Source organism: Triticum dicoccoides, chromosome 7B (genome assembly GCF_002162155.2).
Source record: "Triticum dicoccoides isolate Atlit2015 ecotype Zavitan chromosome 7B, WEW_v2.0, whole genome shotgun sequence".
Lineage (NCBI taxonomy): Eukaryota > Viridiplantae > Streptophyta > Magnoliopsida > Poales > Poaceae > Triticum > Triticum dicoccoides.
In genome coordinates, this window is record NC_041393.1 from 597,101,893 (window position 1) to 597,121,333 (window position 19,441).

General features: G+C 45.6%; 1 pseudogene; it reads left to right on the forward strand.

Annotated features, from left to right (window-relative positions):
* The first annotated feature begins 948 nt into the window (after nucleotides 1-948).
* Nucleotides 949-19,441, forward strand: part of LOC119341457 — a 48,204-nt pseudogene continuing 29,711 nt past the window's right edge.

Here is a 19,441-nt window from a genome sequence, read left to right on the forward strand (position 1 = left end):
TATTGCTTGTTACCCGTTACAAATTACCTTATCACAAAACTATCTGTTACCGATAATTTCAGTGCTTGCAGAGAATACCTTATTGAAAACCGCTTGTCATTTCCTTCTGCTCCTTGTTGGTTTCGACACTCTTACTTATTGAAAGGACTAGATAGATCCCCTACACTTGTGGGTCATCACCCACCGGACCTGAAATCGATTTCCGCCACCGCCAACTAGGTTGGGGATTGCTTTGGGAATCGGGGAAGGTAGAGTAGGAGACGAGGTGCGACTACATTGGTTCTCACCCACCTCACCAGATTGTTTGGTTTGGTGCGTGGCTGCCGTGGGTGTCATTTTGGCTGGACTTCTGTTCGTGGGCCGAATGTTCTCCGTGCAACATGTGTAGTCATTTTTTGGAGCCAAATTATTTGGTATTTCATGGAATTCCCAGGAAGACCCCAGCGCTTCCACTGTCGAGTGTGCATTGCTGCCGGGGACCATCATACACAGAATGAGGGGCAAGTGGGGACAATCGGTCATGCAGTTGGGACCATCACGATCGACAGCTCTAGATGGAACCGATCTTTACTAGGATCAATCGACCGACGGCTAGTACTGGCCGAAGACATTTGGGAGTCATCTTTATCATCTGAATCTGTATCATCCTGCAAACCAAAGCGTAGGAGACATCAGAAAACTAGCTATTGATGGAGTAGCAAATAAAGTCAAACGCCACCTAACTCGGCCTTGGGCCGCACAACGCATCAAACCATTGCAATTTCCAAAGGATGCAGACTCTTTGGCAGTAGCTACTCCATCGCCTTTTTTTACGAGAAGTACCCCATGGCCCGCTCCACCGATTATAACAGTTTCCTTCCTCCAGCCCTCTCGGCATCGCCTCGGCCTTGCAGAGTCACACAGAGTCCTCTAAACCCCACGCAAGTTCTCCGAGCAGCGGTGGAGGAGATGTCATATGCCCACCTCTTCAAGTACATCATCATCGGTGACACAGGTCCGCTTCAGATGCTCCCCCGGTTGACCCTTTCTCTTCCTGCTCATTCCCGAAGGGGGTTCCTCATGGATCCCTAAGCTCTTGGTTGCTCTCATTGCTTGGGAGATCTATCCCACCTGCCTTCATCTGAATGCATGTCTGTGCAGGTGTTGGCAAGCCGTGCCTGCTGTTGCAGTTCACCGACAAGTGGTTCCAGCCCCTGCATGACCCCGCTATTGAATTCATGCACCAGCCAACTCATCCAGAAGTCTGAATTGATGGAGGAAAGGCGGAAAATATATTTCAACACTCAGCCTCCCGTCTAGATTATTTTAATCCTTAGACATGGGATCGATGTAGACTACAGAATTGTTTTATTCAATACTATGTTGGAAGGGTCTTGAACTTAAGACCTCTTGGCTCTGATACGATGTTAGAAGCGATAGAGAGGGATTGGTGGGATTTGACGGATTTATTGCTTGAGCCTCGTGGGCATATGATACATCTCCAACGTATCTATAATTTTCGATTGTTCCATGTTGTTATATTATCATACTTGGATGTTTTACAATCATTTATAGCAATTTTATATCTTTTTGGGGACTAACCTATTGACATAGTGCCCAGTGCCACTTGCTGTTTTTTGCTTGTTTTTTTTTACTTCGGAGGAAATCAATACCAAATGGAGTCCAAACGCAGCAAAACTTTTTGTTGATTTTTTCTGGACCAAAAGACACACGATGGGCCAAGAAAGTACCTGAGGGGGGCTCTGAGGGGAGCACGACCCACTAGGGCATGCCCAGGTGGATTGTGCCCACCTTGGCCGCCTCCCGCACCGTCTCTTGGCTCTATAAATACCTCAATATTCCATAAATCCCAGGGGAGTCAACAAAAATCAATTCCAGCCGCCACAAGTTCCAGAAAACAGAGATCCAATCTAGACACCATCACGGAGGGTTTCACCATCCTCATTGGTGCCTCTCCAATGTTGCGTGAGTAGTTCATTGTAGACCTACGGGTCCGTAGTTAGTAGCTAGATGGCTTCCTCTCTCTCTTTTTTGATTCTCAATACAATGATCTCTTGGAGATCTATTTGATGTAACTCTTTTTTGCGGTGTGTTTGTTGGGATCCGATGAACTTTGAGTTTACGATAAGATCTATGTTTTTATCCATGAAAGATATTTGAGTCTTTTGATCTCTTATATGCATGATTACTTATAGCCTCGTATTTCTTCTTCTTCGAATCTTTCGTTTAGTTAGGATTTTTCTTGCCATGTGAAGGGGTGCTTTGTGATGGGTTCGATCTTATGGTGCTTGATCCTAGTGACAGAAGGGTAACCAACACGTATGTATCATTGCCATTACGGATAACAAGATGAGGTCTAATTCATACATGAATAGATCTTGTCTACATCATGTCATCGTTCTTATTGCATTACTCCATTTTTCCATGAACTTAATATACTAGATGCATGCTGGATAGCGGTCGATGTGTGGAATAATAGTAGTAGATGCAGGCAAGAGTCGGTCTACTAATCTTGGACGTGATGCCTATATGATGATCATTGTCTGGATATCATCATACTTACTTGAAGTTCTATCAATTGCCCAACAGTAATTTGTTTACCCACCGTATGCTATTTTTCTCGAGAGAAGCCACTAGTGAAATCTACGGCCCCCGGGTCTCTTCTTTATCATATTTTCCTTCGATATCTATTTTATTCGCTTTTATTTCCAGATCTATTGATCCAAAAACCCGAAAATACCTCGCTGAATTTTATTTTCATCTATCAATCTACTACAATTTATCCCGTCAACTTGACAATTTCTGGCACAGATACCCGAAAGGGAATGACAACCCCTTTAAGATGCTAGGTTGCATGTATTTGTTCTTTGTGTGCAGGTACCATTTACTTAGTGTTGCGTGGTTCTCCTACTGGTTCGATAACCTTGATCTCATCACCGAGGGAAATACCTACCGTTGTTGTGCTTCATCATCCCTTCCTCTTTGGAGAAATACCAATGTAGTTCAAGCCAACATCAAAAGGAATTTCTGGCGTCGTTGCCAGGGAAGCATCATCAACATCTACCAGGTTCCTAATCATAAATCTAATCTCCTTGCAATTTACATTATTTGCCATTTGCCTCTCGTTTTCCTCTCCCCCACTTCACAAAAATTGCCTTTTTATTCCCCTTCTTTTTTGGATCTCTTGTTTGCTTGTGTTACCATGTGTCTTCTATTTGTTTGCTAAAAAGCTATTGATATGGGTCATCATTCACTTGCTAATCTTTTCAAAAGATCCAATTATGATGAACCAATTGCTACTGAGTTGAGTGCGTTTGATTATCTCTATGAAGTTCTGCTTGAAATTCATGAATCTGAAGATTGTGATGAAGTGTTGGAAGAAGAATTTGATACAGTGATTCATGATATCTCTTTCAATGATAAACATGATTACAATGATGTTATTATAAATTCTACTAATGTCAATTGTGCTAATAATGTGCAAAACCCCAAGCTTGGGGATGCTAATATTGCTATGTCCACTACTTATTGCAATGATCATGATTAGGGTGATAATGATTCTAATGATCTTGAAAATTTATTTAAACCTCATGATGAATATGCTTGTGATGATATTAAAAGTGGGTTTGGAAGAGAGTAAACTTTAGGTAAAAATAATCCCACATATTTGGTGAGTGTTCAATCTTATGAAATTTTTGATGAAAGTGGGCTTGGAAAGGTCATTGTCGGTGTCAAAACCGGCGGATCTCGGGTAGGGGGTCCCGATCTATGCGTCTTAGGCTCATGGTAACAGGAAGCAAGGGACACAATGTTTACCCAGGTTCGGGCCCTCTCGATGGAGGTAAAACCCTACTTCCTGCTTGATTAATATTCAAGATATGAGTAGTACAAGAGTAGATCTACCACGAGATCGTAGAGGCTAAACCCTAAGAGCTAGCCTATGATGGTATGATTGTAATTGTGATCGGCCTTCTAAGGACCATCTTCTCCGGTTTATATAGACACCGAGAGCTAGGGTTTACATGGAGTCGCTTACAAGCAAGGAAATATAATATCTGGATCGCCAAGCTTGTCTTCCACGCAAAGGAGAGTCCCATCCGGACATGGGCCGGAGTCTTGAGTCTTGTATCTTCACGCTTCAATAGTCCGGATGATGTATATAGTCCGGCTGTCCGGATACCCCCTAATCCAGGACTCCCTCAATAGCCCCTGAACCAGGCTTCAATGAGGGTGAGTCCAGCGCGCAGTCTTGTCTTCGGCATTGCAAGGCGGGTTCCTTCTCCGAATACTCCAATGTACCTATCACGACGAACAGTGTCCGGCATCTCATCAATGTTGTACTCCTCGGCTTCAGTGTCTCAATAATGACCATTTCCACGTGACGAGCGAATGCGAGGAATCGAGGCATTTTTGCATTTGCCACCCTCGGTCCTTCGGGCTAACCGTCTATTTGAAGAGACGGGGATTCCCAGATCCAAACCTCACTCTTCCCCCACGAGCAAGCATCCAACAGAGCGCCCGAAAAACCATCCCAACATGGCCGGTCGTCGCAGCTCTTCTGCTCGCTCCCCTTGCCCCAAGCCGGGGGACTAGGGAGAGTGTTCAGTTTCTCATAGCCGTTTGATAAAGTTACAAACCCAAGGGCTTCTCCCACCGGCGTTCGTGGTACCCGTCCGAGCCGGAATAGCCACCTATGACGACGGAGAACAAGCGGAGAAATCCCCTAATCCGTCTCCAGAGGAACGAATATGCCTCATTCCGCATCTATTAAGGGGCGTCGGGTTTCCTATTCATCCATTCCTTCGTGGGCTCCTAGAGTTCTACGGCCTCCAGTTGCACAATTTTACCCCAGCCTCCGTACTACATATAGCAGGGTATGTCGCCCTTTGTGAGCTATTTCTAGGATGCGAAGCTCATTTCGGTTTGTGGAAGAAGTTGTTCTGCCTTGTCCCCCGCAACCAGGGAGAGTCCCTATGTCAAGTGGGTGGGGCCGAAGTATGGCGTATCGCGAGACCGGATACCTATCCGGCACTCCCAAGAAGGCACCAGAGAATTGGGCTTCAGAGTGGTTTTATATTGACGACGCTCCCCTTCCGGATCCAGTCCGGGCAGGACTCCCCAAGTTCAGTAATGCCCCGCCGAGGGCACGCCTAAGCTGGCGCCCCCGAGGCCCCCAAGAAGAGGATACCAGGGAAATACATTTCCTGATGAGCAGGATAAAGTTACTGGCCAAATCCGTACTGACGATAGTCGAGGTCATGGCTATATGCATAATGCGGGGAGTGCAACCGCTTCAATATCGGGGCAATCCCATGTGGTATTTCAACGGGACAGACGATGCCACCCGTTGTGGCCGTAAGGGTCCAGATTCCGCCACCGCTCTCGCAAGGATACTGTCTGACCTGTACAAACGAGAAGAGGAAGACTTCCTCCATATCAAACCGCGGGACGGATTCTCCATGTACAATCCCCCAAACTGGGTAAGTCATCATTTATTTTCTCGCTTCACTTATTGTGGCGTTCTTTGCTAAGGTTACCTGCCTTCATATTTACGACCGGGAACTGAGGAGGGCTGTAGAAGGAATCTGCAGCCCTTCCCCGCAGCCAGAGGACCCCAAAAGGGCCCTGGATCTAGGACTCGAAGAAGACCCGGATGCGGCCGTGGAGCTTCTCGACGGGATATTTTATTGGGCGAGCCATGACGGCGCCTCAGTGGCTATTACTGCTGATTATCCCGGACTGCTACCTTCGTCGCGTGTAAGCCAAGCCGAAGACTCGATCCTCTGAAGAGGATTCTCTCCTGGTGTCACGCCTTATCCCTGAAGCGTCGTGTTTTTGCAGAGGCGACGTTCGGAGCGTAGGCCGAGCCCCTAAGGTCTCGTCAGCCACAGGCGTGCGGGTTGGGTAGGCTCAAGAGGAAGGCGGTTAGGGCCGACACGCCTCTACAGAGGTTAGGAAACAACCTGTCATGTAATTATTGTTATTTGAAGTATAACAGCGCCCTTTACATCCTGGCAGGAAGAGGAGTATCTGGACTATATCCGGGGATCCTGCCAACCACGCCTCCACCAGTCGGGCTCCAGAACCGACTTCGAGAGAGGAGGCGGACGTAGGGCCGATGCCGCATAGTCCTCCGACAGAGGACGCAGACATGCTCTCTGCCACAAATTCCGAAGTAGAGAGCGCCATGAATCACCGGCGCCGACGGGCCGTGCTTCTCAACAACATCTTTTCTGAAGAGGCATTTAACGCTTTCAATTCGGGAGACGCATACATCCGAGCTGCTCAAGGCGGGCTCGCCCGGGCGACGGACCAGTATACCAAAGATATACAGGTAAGAAAGTTTGATAAGCATGTATAGCAGTAGCCCCTGAGACTTGAAACGGTTGGCACAACAGTTTTAAGTATCAATTTATGCGCAGGTTCTTGTAGATAAGAATGAGCAATTGTCTCGGGAGCTAGAGGAGTGCAAGACCCAACTGAGGGCCACGGTTGCCAAGCTAGAGGAATCCTAGAAGGCCTCATCTGGTAACATTTATCTCGATTGTACGAAAATGTACTAGTTAGCAACTGGCTGATAGTTGAACCGAATATTCTGCAGATAACCCCGGAGTAAATCCGGAGGGCGGGAGGGATGACGAGTCGCATCTCCAGAGGTAACTAAAGGCTGGCGAGCGCATTCTGACGCAAGTTAAGCAGGAGAAGAATATTCTCCAAGATGCCAATGTTCGGCTGGACGTGGAATTGAAAGACGTTCGTGCGCAGCTGGCGGACTCCATGAAGGAGAACGAAAGGCTTCGCCACGGCATTTATGGTAAGTGCCTGGACGAACTGTAGCATAGTTCAGCGAGGAAGTATATTGAAAGAGTTTTGCTTGTAGGAATGCTGACGGGTCGCCCTGAGGAGGAGATGCCCGCATCTGCAGGCGATTTACTGCAAGACCTCTCACAGCTACACGAGCGAGCTCGACAGGCGATGCGGGACGTAGCGCAGGCCTTATGGCCATCAAGCTTCCTGCCTAATGGCATGGGAGAGCTTGTGGACATGCTTCAAGGAGCATGGCGGCGCTTCCGACTGTGGAAGATGTCAGCCTGCTGGCAGGGTCAAGGGAAGCATGGGCTATGGTGAAGACGCGCTACACCAAGATGGACCCGAACCATATGGCCGAAGTCGGACCGGCAGGGCCAGATGGGCAAGAAATTCCCGTGAGTCTGGTATATGACCAGGTGGCGTTAGCCGCGAAGTATTCTCAACAGGATTGTAAGCTAGATAGCATGTTGGATGGTATAGAGGAGGAATATAGTCAGTCCAAGTGACTGTGTAATTCAATGGACATAAGTAGCCCCTAGCCGAATTAAAATCATTTGTCATGGCGGACCTTTTCGCTTCAGCCACCGGATCCTACAGTCCGGGGTGTGCCCGAATACCCGCTCGGTTATACAAAACCGGAGTATGCATGGAAACCAGGCGTAGGGGTCATAAGTGCTTGAACAGACAAGTACCCAACTAGTTATGTTATATTACATGGATAGTAAGAAACATCTTCCAGGGAGAATAGTTTCGTTAAGGGTTCCTTTCCCTAGGTAAGCATGCGACAAGGCACATGTCTGGACTGCGAACCATAGCGCAGGATACAAAACTTCTGGGGATTAATGTTATGATAAATGAAGACATCTTTTGTTCACCGACCGAATATTCTCTTAAGGAAACTAGCTTTCGGCTTCACCCAGTCTGAGGTACACATCCGGCTGAACCGGCAGTAACAATCGCAGAGGTGCTCCCCTTATGCCCTAGCCGAATTAATGGGAACGTAGGGCATAAACACAGGAGCCAGGCAACTCAGCTTGGCCACATCTTAAGTCATATCGATGCATATAATGGTGAAGAAAAGGCACACATGGAAAACGCATGTGTGATGGGCAAAAAGCCTTTTAGAGTAAGTTATGTTTAGCATCCGTATAGGAAGCCCCCAGGTATTGCTTACACACATAGTGCGGCCGGAATAATCCGGGAGTCCGCACTGTATTAAATACTTCGAGTGAAGAGAAAAAGATCGAGAAAGGAAAAGGGAGGGAGCATAATTAAAAAAAGGGGAGGTAAGGAGACAAACACCGAGTTCGGTGCTAGGCGTAGAATCTCCGTAGTCTGGCCGCGTTCCATGGGTTCGGCTCGAGTCTGTTATCGGACGCATTACGTAAGCAGTACACTCCTCTGGTGAGAGCTTTGTCAATGACGAAGGGACCTTCCCACTTGGGTTTGAGCTTGTCCTTCTTCTTCTCCGATAAGTGTAGAACGAGCTCGCCAATATTATAAGTTTTGGCCCGCACTTCTCTGCTTTGGTATCATCGAGCCTGTTGCTGATAGAATGCGGAACGGGCCTTAGCGACATCGCGCTCCTCCTCCAAGGCATCCAAGTTATCCTGCCGATCTAACTCAGCTTCCTTCTCTTCGTACATGCGTACGCGTGGCGAATCATGTAGTATGTCGCAAGTTAGTACTGCTTCCGCACCGTACACCATAAAAAATGGTGTATATCCGGTGGTGCGATTCGGCGTGGTCCGCAGCCCCTAGAGTATGGAGTCGAGCTCCTCGACCCAATGAGTATCCGACTCTGTCAAGGATCGCACTAGTCTAGGTTTGATGTCGCTCATGATGAGACCGTTTGTCCGTTCGACCTGGCCATTTGTTTGAGGATGGTACACGGATGCATAGTCGAGCTTAATGCCCATTTGCCACACCAAGATTTCACCTCATCGGCCGTGAAATTTGAGCCATTATCGATGATGATGCTGTGGGGGACATCGTATCGGTGTACGACCCCGGATATAAAGTCTATTACTGGTCCGGATTCGGCCGTTTTCACTGGTTTAGCTTCTATCCATTTGGTGAACTTATCTACCATGACCAATAAGTATTTTTTTCTTGTGGCTTCCCCCTTTAAGGGGTCCAACCATATCCAGCTCCCAGATCGCGAAGGGCCAAGTTATGGGGATTGTTTGGAGAGCGGTAGGGGGCATATGACTCTGATTGGCAAAGAGCTGGCAACCGGTGCAGTGTTGGACAAGGTCCTATGCGTCTTCTCGGGTCGTCGGCCAATAGAAACCTGTACGGAGGGCGTTGCTGACTAGTGCTCGAGCCGCGGCGTGGTGCCCGCCCAGTCCGGCATGGACTTCAGCCAAGAGCTGCCGCCCTTCCTCTTCGGAGATGCACCATTGGAGCACTCCGGTCGCACTTTTCTTATAGAGTTCCCCTTCATGGACTTTGTAAGCTTTAGAATGCCGGACGATGCAGCGTGCTTCATTTTGATCTTTGGGGAGCTCCTGCCTATTTAGGTAGGCCAAGAAAGGCTCAGTCCACGGGGCGATGACAGCCATTATTTTGTGGGATGACGATGTTATTTCGGTGGTAGAGCCTCCGATTATGTCTTATAGTTCAGAATCTGGGGATGTATTCAGATCCGTGCTGATATTGCCGGACTCCCCTTCCCATACCACGGATGGCTTGAAGAGCCTTTCCAGGAATATGTTAGTGGGACAGGGTAGCGTTTAGCGCCGATGCGGGCAAGGACATCTGCCGCTTGATTGTTTTCTCGAGCCACATGGTGAAATTCGAGCCCCTCGAATCGAGCTAACATTTTCAGGACGGCATTACGGTAGGCCGCCATTTTCCGATCCTTGGCATCAAAGTCTCCGTTGATTTGTGATATTGCCAGGTTTGAATCCCCGCGCACCACTAGGCGTTGAATTCCCATAGAGACTGCCATCCGAAGACCGTGCAATAGAGCCTCATATTCGGCTGCATTGTTGGAGTCTATGTATAATATTTGGAGGACGTATTGGACCGCGTCTCCGGTGGGAGACGTCAGGACTACACCTGCTCCCAATCTGGCTAGCATTTTAGAGTCGTCTAAGTGCATGATCCAGTTAGAGTACGCGTCGTACTCTTTAGGGAGTTCGGCTTCCGTCCATTCGGCGACGAAGTCAGCTAATACTTGCGACTTGATAGCCCGCTGAGGCTTGTATATTATGTCGAACGGGAGGAGTTCGATGGCCCATTTAGCGATCCGACCCGTGGCATCGCGGTTATTTATTATATCGTTTAGTGGTACTTAGGAGGCCACCGTAATCGAACACTCTTGAAAGTATTGTCGTAGCTTTCGGGATGCCATGAAGACCGCGTATGCTAGTGATAGTGTGGGTATCGGGACTTGCATGGGGTAAGGACCATGGATACATAATAAATCGGCTTCTGTAGAGGGAATTTGTATCCGTCAACCTCTCGTTCGATGACGAGTACTGTGCTTACAACTTGATGTGTTGCAGCTATGTACAGCAGCATAGGTTCGCCGATATTTGGCGCTGTTAGGACTGGATTATTGGCCAATAAGGTCTTTATTTCATCGAGTCCGGCCGCGGCTGCATCTATCCACACGAAGTGTTCGGTGCGCCGAAGAAGGCGGTAAAGAGGTAATGCCTTTTCTCCTAACCTGGAGATAAAGCGGCTCAAAGCAGCCACGCATCCAGCTAGTTCCTGGATGTGTTTGAGGTCTATTGGTATAGCCAACTGCGACAAAGCTCGGAGTTTTGCTGAATTAGCTTCAATTCCTCTATTGGAAACGATGAAGCCCAGCAGTTTTCTAGAGGGGACGCTGAAAACGCATTTCTCTGGATTCATCTTGATGTCGTATGTTCGAAGGTTGTCGAACGTAAGCCTCAAGTCATCTATTAGGGTTTCGACGTGTCTTGTTTTTATGAATACGTCATCCACGTATGCCTCCACTGTTTTGCTGATTTGCTTTTCCAGGCATGTTTGAATCATGCGTTGGTAGGTTGCGTCGGCATTCTTAAGCCCGAAAGGCACAGTGTTGAAGCAGAAAAGGCCATATGGCGTTATGAAAGCTATTGCAGCTTGGTCGGACTCTGCCATCTTTATATGATGGTATCCAGAGTAGGCGTTGAGGAAACACAGCGAGTCGTGTCCTGCTGTGGCATCGATGATTTGATCAATGTGAGGGAGGGGAAAGGGATCCTTGGAGCAAGCCTTGTTAAGGTCTTTGAAGTCGACGCACAGGCACCAGGATTTGTCCTTCTTTGGTACCATTACCAAGTTCGCCAGCCAATCCGGATGTTTGATATCTCTGATGAATCCGGCCTCAAGTAGCTTGGCTAGCTCCTCCCCCATGGCTTGCCGTTTGGGCTCTGAAAATCGCCTTAGGGTCTGTTTGACAGGTTTGTATCCCTTTAGTATGTTAAGGCTGTGTTCGGCCAATTCGCGCGGGATGCCCGGCATGTCCGATGGGTGCCAGGCGAAAATGTCCCAACTCTCACATAAGAAATCTCGCAGTGCAGCGTCCATAGCGGGGCTCAACTATGTCCCGATGGAAGCTTTCTTCGTGGGGTCCGTTGGGTGGACTTGGAATTTGACTATCTCATCTACGGGTTTAAATGAGGTGGACTTGGGTCGTTTGTCGAGTATCACGTCGTCCCTGTCCACGGTGGCGTGCAGCGTTGTTAATTCTTCTGCTGCTAGGGCTTCGGACAGTGCTTCCAAGGCTAGTGCTGCGGTTTTGTTTTCCGTGCAGAGTGTGACGTCCGGATCACTAGCTAGAGTGATGATTCCATTGGGTCCGAGCATTTTAAGCTTCATGTACCCGTAATGGGGTATAGCTTGAAAGTTTGCAAACGCGTCCCGCCCAAGAAGGGCGTGGTATCCTCTGCTGAAAGGAGCCACTTGGAATGTGATTTCTTCGGACCTGTAATTCACTTGGGTGCCGAATACCACATCGAGTGTGATTTGTCCCGCACACCGTGCCTCCCGACTGGGGATAATTCCCCTGAAGGTTGTGCCACTTTGTTCAATGCGGCTTTTATCAATTTCCATCTTCTTGAGTGTTTCTTCGTAGATCAGGTTTAATCCGCTTCCGCCGTCCATGAGTACTTTAGTTAGTCGAAAGCCGTCCACTATTGGGCTAAGGACCAAAGCGGCTGGTGCCCGGATGATTTGGAATTGGGGTTCGTCACTGGCATTGAAAGTTATAGCACTGTTGTTCCACGGATTTATTTTTGCCACATGGCAGATTTCAGTAGGGCTTCGATGAGCTTGCTTGCGCCTATTGTTTGAGGCAAAGGTCTCGAAGACTGTTAGTACCGTATTGTGTTCCTTGGTGGTATGTTGTTTTGCTTTATGGCTCTCGAGGAGATCCTCGCCACTTTTAGCTACCTGCCGGAGTATCCAACATGCCCTAAGGCTATGGGTTGGTGTTGCATCCGGCGTACTATGAAGCTTACATGGCCCATTGAGCCATTCTTCCAATACAGTTCCACGCCCTGGGGCGGGCTTTGGTTTCTTGGGAATTGAATTGGTCGACTTATGAGAGTTCGGCCGTTTAGTTTGGACAAAGGTTCTGGTGAGGGCCGTACTATCCCAAAATTTGGTTTGGGTCTTCCAGGCGCTTTCCATCGCACAGTAGTTCTGTACTATGGTTGCCAAGTCCGCAAAGTGTACTATGTCACGGCGACTTATAGCATTAAGGAGTCCTTTGTTCGTGCAGTTTTTGCAGAAAACCGAGACTACGTCCTCCTTGTGGAAGTCCTCGACCTTGTTAAGCGCAAGGAGGAATCTGGCCCAGGGGCTCTTGCCTGATGCGGGAGAGACGGTTTAAGTCCGAGCGAGTGTCGTTGGCTGAATCCGGATTTTGGTCCGATCTGACACCCGGGGGCACGGAAGGTTCCGAGCCCGACAGTTCGGGGGCCGGAGTATCACCCACTCTCTTCGGCCCAATGCCCGATTCTAAGTCCGGGGCTCGGGTCATGTCTTCGTTTGAGTAGGTGTTCGGCTTACTGAGTTCGGTGATCCGGACATAATTCGTCCTCAGAGTTGAGGGGCGACCCGTGTGTGGTTCCTCCACTACCGCTATCTCATGGGTGGCCGGCGGGGATCTAATGTCCCTCTGGTCGGGTTTAAGCCCAATCCGGTCATAGTCCGTAGCGACTCCCAAAGCGACGATGCGATCCAAGAGCTCATTAAGAGAGGTGAGCTCTATCGGATCCATCTGTTCGGCAAGCTCCGAATCGATGCGAAGGTTATGTGTGATGACCCGAGAGGCCATCGTTGGCGTGACAGCAAATGGGGTGGACATAATGAAGCCGCCAAGTCGGAGAATCTGGCCTACAGCCAGCGCTCCTCCAGAGATGATGTCATCCTTGACAACGAGACGAGCCATCAAGCCTTGCAACAACGACACAGAGGAACTCTCAATGAAAGCACCAATGTCGGTGTCAAAACCGGCAGATCTCGGGTAGGGGGTCCCGATCTGTGCGTCTTAGGCTGATGGTAACAGGAAGCAAGGGACACAATGTTTACCCAGGTTCAGGCCCTCTCGATGGAGGTAAAACCCTACTTCCTGCTTGATTAATATCGAAGATATGAGTAGTACAAGAGTAGATCTACCACGAGATCGTAGAGGCTAAACCCTAAGAGCTAGCCTATGATGGTATGATTGTAATTGTGATCGGCCTTCTAAGGACCATCCTCTCCGGTTTATATAGACACTCCGGTTTATATAGACACCGGAGAGAGCTAGGGTTTACATGGAGTCGGTTACAAGGAAGGAAATATAATATCTGGATCGCCAAGCTTGTCTTCCACGCAAAGGAGAGTCCCATCCGGACACGGGTCGGAGTCTTGAGTCTTGTATCTTCACGCTTCAATAGTCTGGACGATGTATATGGTTCGGCTGTCCGGATACCCCCTAATCCAGGACTCCCTCAGTCATGACTTTATTTGATGATAATCCCACTATTTTGGAAGAGTGTCAACTTTGCATGCATGTGGATCATGAAGAGAAAAATTTATCTGATAGCTATATTGTTGAATTTGAAATGATCCTACATGTAATTATTATGAGATAGGAAAATATGGTTGTAGAAATTTTCATGTTACTAAATTACTTCTCGTTATGTTGAGATTGCTATTATTTATTTCTTCTTCCTTGCATATGCTAAATATTTCTTGTCTTGATAATTTAATTGCCTACAAAATGCCTATGCATAGGAAGCATGTTAGACTTAAATATGTTGGTCACATGCTTTATGATGCTCTCTTTGTGCTTCAATTCTTGTCTTCTATGTGAGCATCATTGAAATCTCAAGCCTATCTTAATGGCTATAAACAAAGAGCTTGTTGGGAGGCAATCCAATGAATAAAATTTATTTTTACCTTTTTATTTCTATTGTTGAGAGTTTGCATAATTATGCCTCTGTTATGATTGTGTTTTTAATGTTTTAATTAGTGTTTGTGCCAAGCAAAGCCTTTGGGATCAGGTTGGGTGATAGTTGCTTTGATCTTGTTGGAAAACCGAAACTTTCGCGCACAGTAAAATAATTTTCATAAATCACATAAACATGATTTTGCTTTGAATTTTTTACACAAGATTTATATACAAATTGCCCACGTTGTCCTAAGTTTTCAGAATTTTTGGAGTTACAGAAGTATAAGGTGTTTCCTGATTACTACAGATTGTTCTGTTTTTGAGAGATTCTGTTTTCTTTGCGTTGTGTGCTTATTTAGATGAATCTATGGTTTGTATTGGAGGGTATAAGCTATAGTAAAGTTGGAATGCAGTAGATATAATGCAAAAATAAAATATGAATGGGTTTGCAATAGTACTTAGAGTAGTGATTTGCTTTGTTATAGTAATGAATCTCAAGAAGGTTTTGTTGAGTTTTGTGTGATTGAAGTTTTCATGTTTTGGGTGAGATCACGATGGATGAGGAATAAGGAGTAAGAAGAGCCTAAGTTTGGGGATGCCCATGGCATCCCAATATATTATCTCAAACAGAAGCAAGCAACTAAGCTTAGGGATGCCCGAGTGGCATCCCCTCTTTCTTCTAACAACCATCGGTATTTTACTTGGAGCTATATTTTTATTCGTCACATATCATGAGTTTTGCTTGGAGCGTCTTGTATTTTATGAGTCTTTGATTTTATTTTCTTTTTATTCTGTGACATCTATCCTTGATGTACACACCTATTTGAGGGAGCCAAAATTATGCTACGACTTGTTAGAATTGCTCTCTATGCTTCACTTAAATCTTTATGAGCTATGGAATTGCTCTAGTGCTTCACATATATCTTTTTGAGCATGGGGTGTTTTATTATTTTTGAAGAAATGATCTCGTGCTTCACTTAGATTTATTCGAGAGTTAGTAAATTTTAAAGAAATTCTATCATGCTTCATGCTACCTCTTGAGCACTGTGTTGGTTCTCCCTTGAAGAGGAAAGGGTGATGCAGCAAAGTAGCATAAGTATTTCTCTCAGTTTTTGAGAACCTATGTATCAATCCAGTAGGAGGCTCCGCGCAAGTCCCTCGTACCTACACAAACAAACAAGAACCTCGCAACCAACACGATAAAGGGGTTGTCAATCCCTTCACGGCCACTTGCGAAAGTGAGATCTGATAGAGATAATAAGATAAGATAAATATTTTTGGTATTATTATGATATAGATTGAAAAGTAAAGATTGCAAAATAAAGTAGATTGGAAACTTATATGATGGAAAATAGACCTGGGGGCCGTAGGTTTCACTAGTGGATTCTCTCAAGATAGCATAAGTATTACGGTGGGTGAACAAATTACTGTCGAGCAATTAATAGAAAAGTGCATAGTTATGAGAATATCTAGGCATGATAATGTATATAGGCATCACGTCCGCGACAAGTAGATCGAAACGATTCTGCATCTACTACTATTACTCCACACATCGATCGCTATCCAGCATGCATCTAGAGTATTAAGTTCATAAGAACAGAGTAACGCATTAGGCAAGATGACATGATGTAGAGGGATAAACTCAAGCAATATGATATAAACCCCATCTTTTTATCCTCGATGGCAACAATACAATACGTGCCTTGTTGCCCCTGCTGTCACTGGGAAAGGACACTGCAAGATTGAACCCAAAGCTAAGCACTTCTCCCATTGCAAGAAAGATCAATCTAGTAGGCCAAACCAAACTGATAATTTGAAGAGACTTGCAAAGATAACCAATCATACATAAAAGAATTCAGAGGAGATTCAAATATTTCTCATAGACAAACTTGATCATAAACCCACAATTCATCGGATCTCGACAAATACACCGTAAAAAGAGTTACATCTAATAGATCTCCAAGAAGATCGAGGAGAACATTGTATTGAGATTCAAAGAGAGAGAAGAAGCCATCTAGCTAATAACTATGGACCCGAAGGTCTGTGATAAACTACTCACAACTCATGAGAGAGGCCTAGGCGATGATGTAGAAGCCCTCCATGATCGATTCCCCCTCCAGCGGAGCGCGGGAAAAAGCTCCAAGATGGGATCTCACGGGTACAGAAGGTTACACCGGTGGAAATAGGGTTTCGTGGTGCTCCTGGATGTTTTCAGGGTATGCAAGTATATGTAGGTGAAGGAAGTCGGTCAGGGGAGCCACGAGGGGCCCACAAGGGTGGGGGGTGTGCCAACCACCCTAGGGCATGCCCTGCAACCTCGTGGCGGCCTCGGTTGCTTCTTGACATCCACTCCAAGTCTCCTGGATTGCACTTGTTCCAAAAAGATCTCTCCCGAAGGTTTCATTCCGTTTGGACTCCGTTTGATATTCCTTTTCTTCGGTACACCGAAATAGGCAAAAAAAAACAGCAATTCGGGTTGGGCCTCCGGTTAGTAGGTTAGTCCCAAAAATGATATAAAAGTGTATAGTAAAGCCCATAAACATCCAAAACGGGTAATATAATAGCATGGAACAATCAAAAATTATAGATACATTGGAGACGTATCACTTCACTTAAATTATGTTGAGAGAAGAAATCTGTATGCTCATGTTCTTCACTTAGATTTGTGTGAGCTATCAATAGCAATAAATGAAATTAGTCCCAAAGTGATAGATATTCAAGGGGGATATAATAAAAACTTTCATGAAGATCATTGGACAAAATAAACTTGATTCTTTGTAATAGTTTTGCGATATGATGATATAATATGTGAGCCATGTTAATGAGTAATTATGTTTTAGTAAGAATATTGGTGTTAAGGTTTGTGATTCCCTATTGAAGCACGAAAGTCAATAATTATGCAATGAAATTACATCCTACTTGTGCTGCATTATTTGGTGTTAGTTATGCTTAATGCTCACTTATGAGATTTTTCGTTCCTTGGTTGGATGCTTCTCAATCTTTTGCTAGCCTTCACTTGCACTAAGTATGATCACTACTTGTGCATCCAAATCCTTAAACCCAGTTTTGCCATATGAGTCAACTATACCTACCTATATGCGGTATTCTTTTGCCGTTCTAAGCAAATTTTTATGTGCCCTCTCTAAATTTCAAAATAAATTTCTCTTTTGTGTGCTCGTACCGCTCATGAAACAGTAGGGGATGGCTGATATTTTTCCATGCTAGATGTGTTATTCTCAAGATGAGTGTTTATTCACTTGTCATTGCACGAGAGTACAACAACGGTATTAGGGATGCCCAGTCCCGAAATGAAAAATGAATTTACTTTATGTTGTCAAATAATAAATTCCTTGGAAAGTGTTGGTATGGACAACACCCGTGGATTCGGTTAGCCATTGAATGTGAAAGTATGGTGGAAAAAGGAATAAACTTTATTTTCTGTTTGGGACCCGCCTATGATATATCTAGCATGTAAAGTATTGGGAACTACTCGATCGTTTTCGTTGACAGGAAAAGCATGCCACCCAAAATGTTTTATCTCTATCTTCTTCGTTTTGAACTCTGGCACCTCTACAAATCCCTACTTCCCTCTGCGAAGGGTCTTTCTTTTACTTTATGAATTTTTTATTTTTATTTGAGTCTCCATCTTCCCTTATAAAGCACCAATTAAGGGGCACTATGATCATACTTGAGCATTGGGTGTAGCGAATATGGGAGTGTGTTTCATGAATGGATCAATGATTGAGCATAATGGGCTAGGGATAACTTTATTTAGTGTTGATATTTTGAAAGACATGGTTGCTTGTTGATATGTTTGAGTATTGAAATCTTCATGTCAAAACTAGACTATTGTTTTGAATCATATAAAAGTTCAAATGTCCATGCTACAAAGAAAAGAATGTGTGATGAACATGTTAGGGAGCATTCCACATCAAAAAATCTGTTTTTATCATTTACCTACTCAAGGACGAGCAAGAATTAAGCTTGGAGATGTTGATACGTCTCCAATGTATCTATAATTTTTGATTGTTCCATGATGTTATATTATCATTCTTGGATGTTTTACAATCATTTTATAGCAGCTTTATATTAGTTTTTGGGACTAACCTATTGACATAGTGCCCAGTGCCAGTTGTTGTTTTTTGCTTGTTTGTGCCCACCTCGGCTGCCTCCCACACCACCTCTTTGGGATAAGAAAGTACCCGTGGGGGGCTCCAAGGGGAGCACTACCCACCAGGGCACGCCTGGGGGCCCAGGCGCGTCCAGGTTGGTTGTGCCCACCTCGGCCGCCTCATGCACCACCTCTTTGCTCTATAAATACCACCACAGGAATCAGGCACTTTGCCGTCCGCCATGGCTGACGACAAAGGCATGTCTGGCGGACAACAAAGGCCTTTGCCATCAGCCAGCTGACGGCAATAGGTCTGGCTGAATAAGCTATGGCAAAGGCCTCTTTGTCGTCCGCTGGACGACGGCAGAGATGCAAAGGCCTTTGTCGTCTGCTCGTCCTCGAGTAGGTAAATGATAAAAACAGAATTTTTGATGTGGAATGCTACCTAGCATAATTCTCAATGTAACTTTCTTTGTTGTGGCATGAACGTTCAGATCCAAATGATTCAAGATAAAAGTTCATATTGACATAAGAGTAATAATACTTCAAGCATACTAACAAAGTAATCATGTATTCTCAAAATAACATGGCCAAAGAAAGCTATCCCTACAAAATTATATAGTCTGGCTATGCTCTATCTTCATCACAAAAAATATTTAAATCATGCACAACCCCGGTTTTAGCCAAGCAATTGTTTCATACTTTAGTATTCTCAAACTTTTTCAATCTTCACGCAATACATGAGCGTGAGCCGCGGACATAGCACTATATGTGGAATAGAATGGTGGTTGTGGAGAAGACAAAAAAGGAGAAGATAGTCTCACATCAACTAGGCATATCAACGGGCTATGGAGATGCCCATTAATAGATATCAATGTGAGTGAGTAGGGATTGCCATGCAACGGATGCACTAGAGCTATAAGTGTATGAAAGCTCAAAAAGAAACTAAGTGGGTGTGCATCCAACTTGCTTGCTCACGAACACCTAGGGCAATTTTGAGGAAGCCCATCATTGGAAAATACAAGCCAAGTTCTATAATGAAAAATTCCCACTAGTATATGAAAGTGACAACATAGGAGACTCTCTATCATGAAGATCATGGTGCTACTTTGAAGGACAAG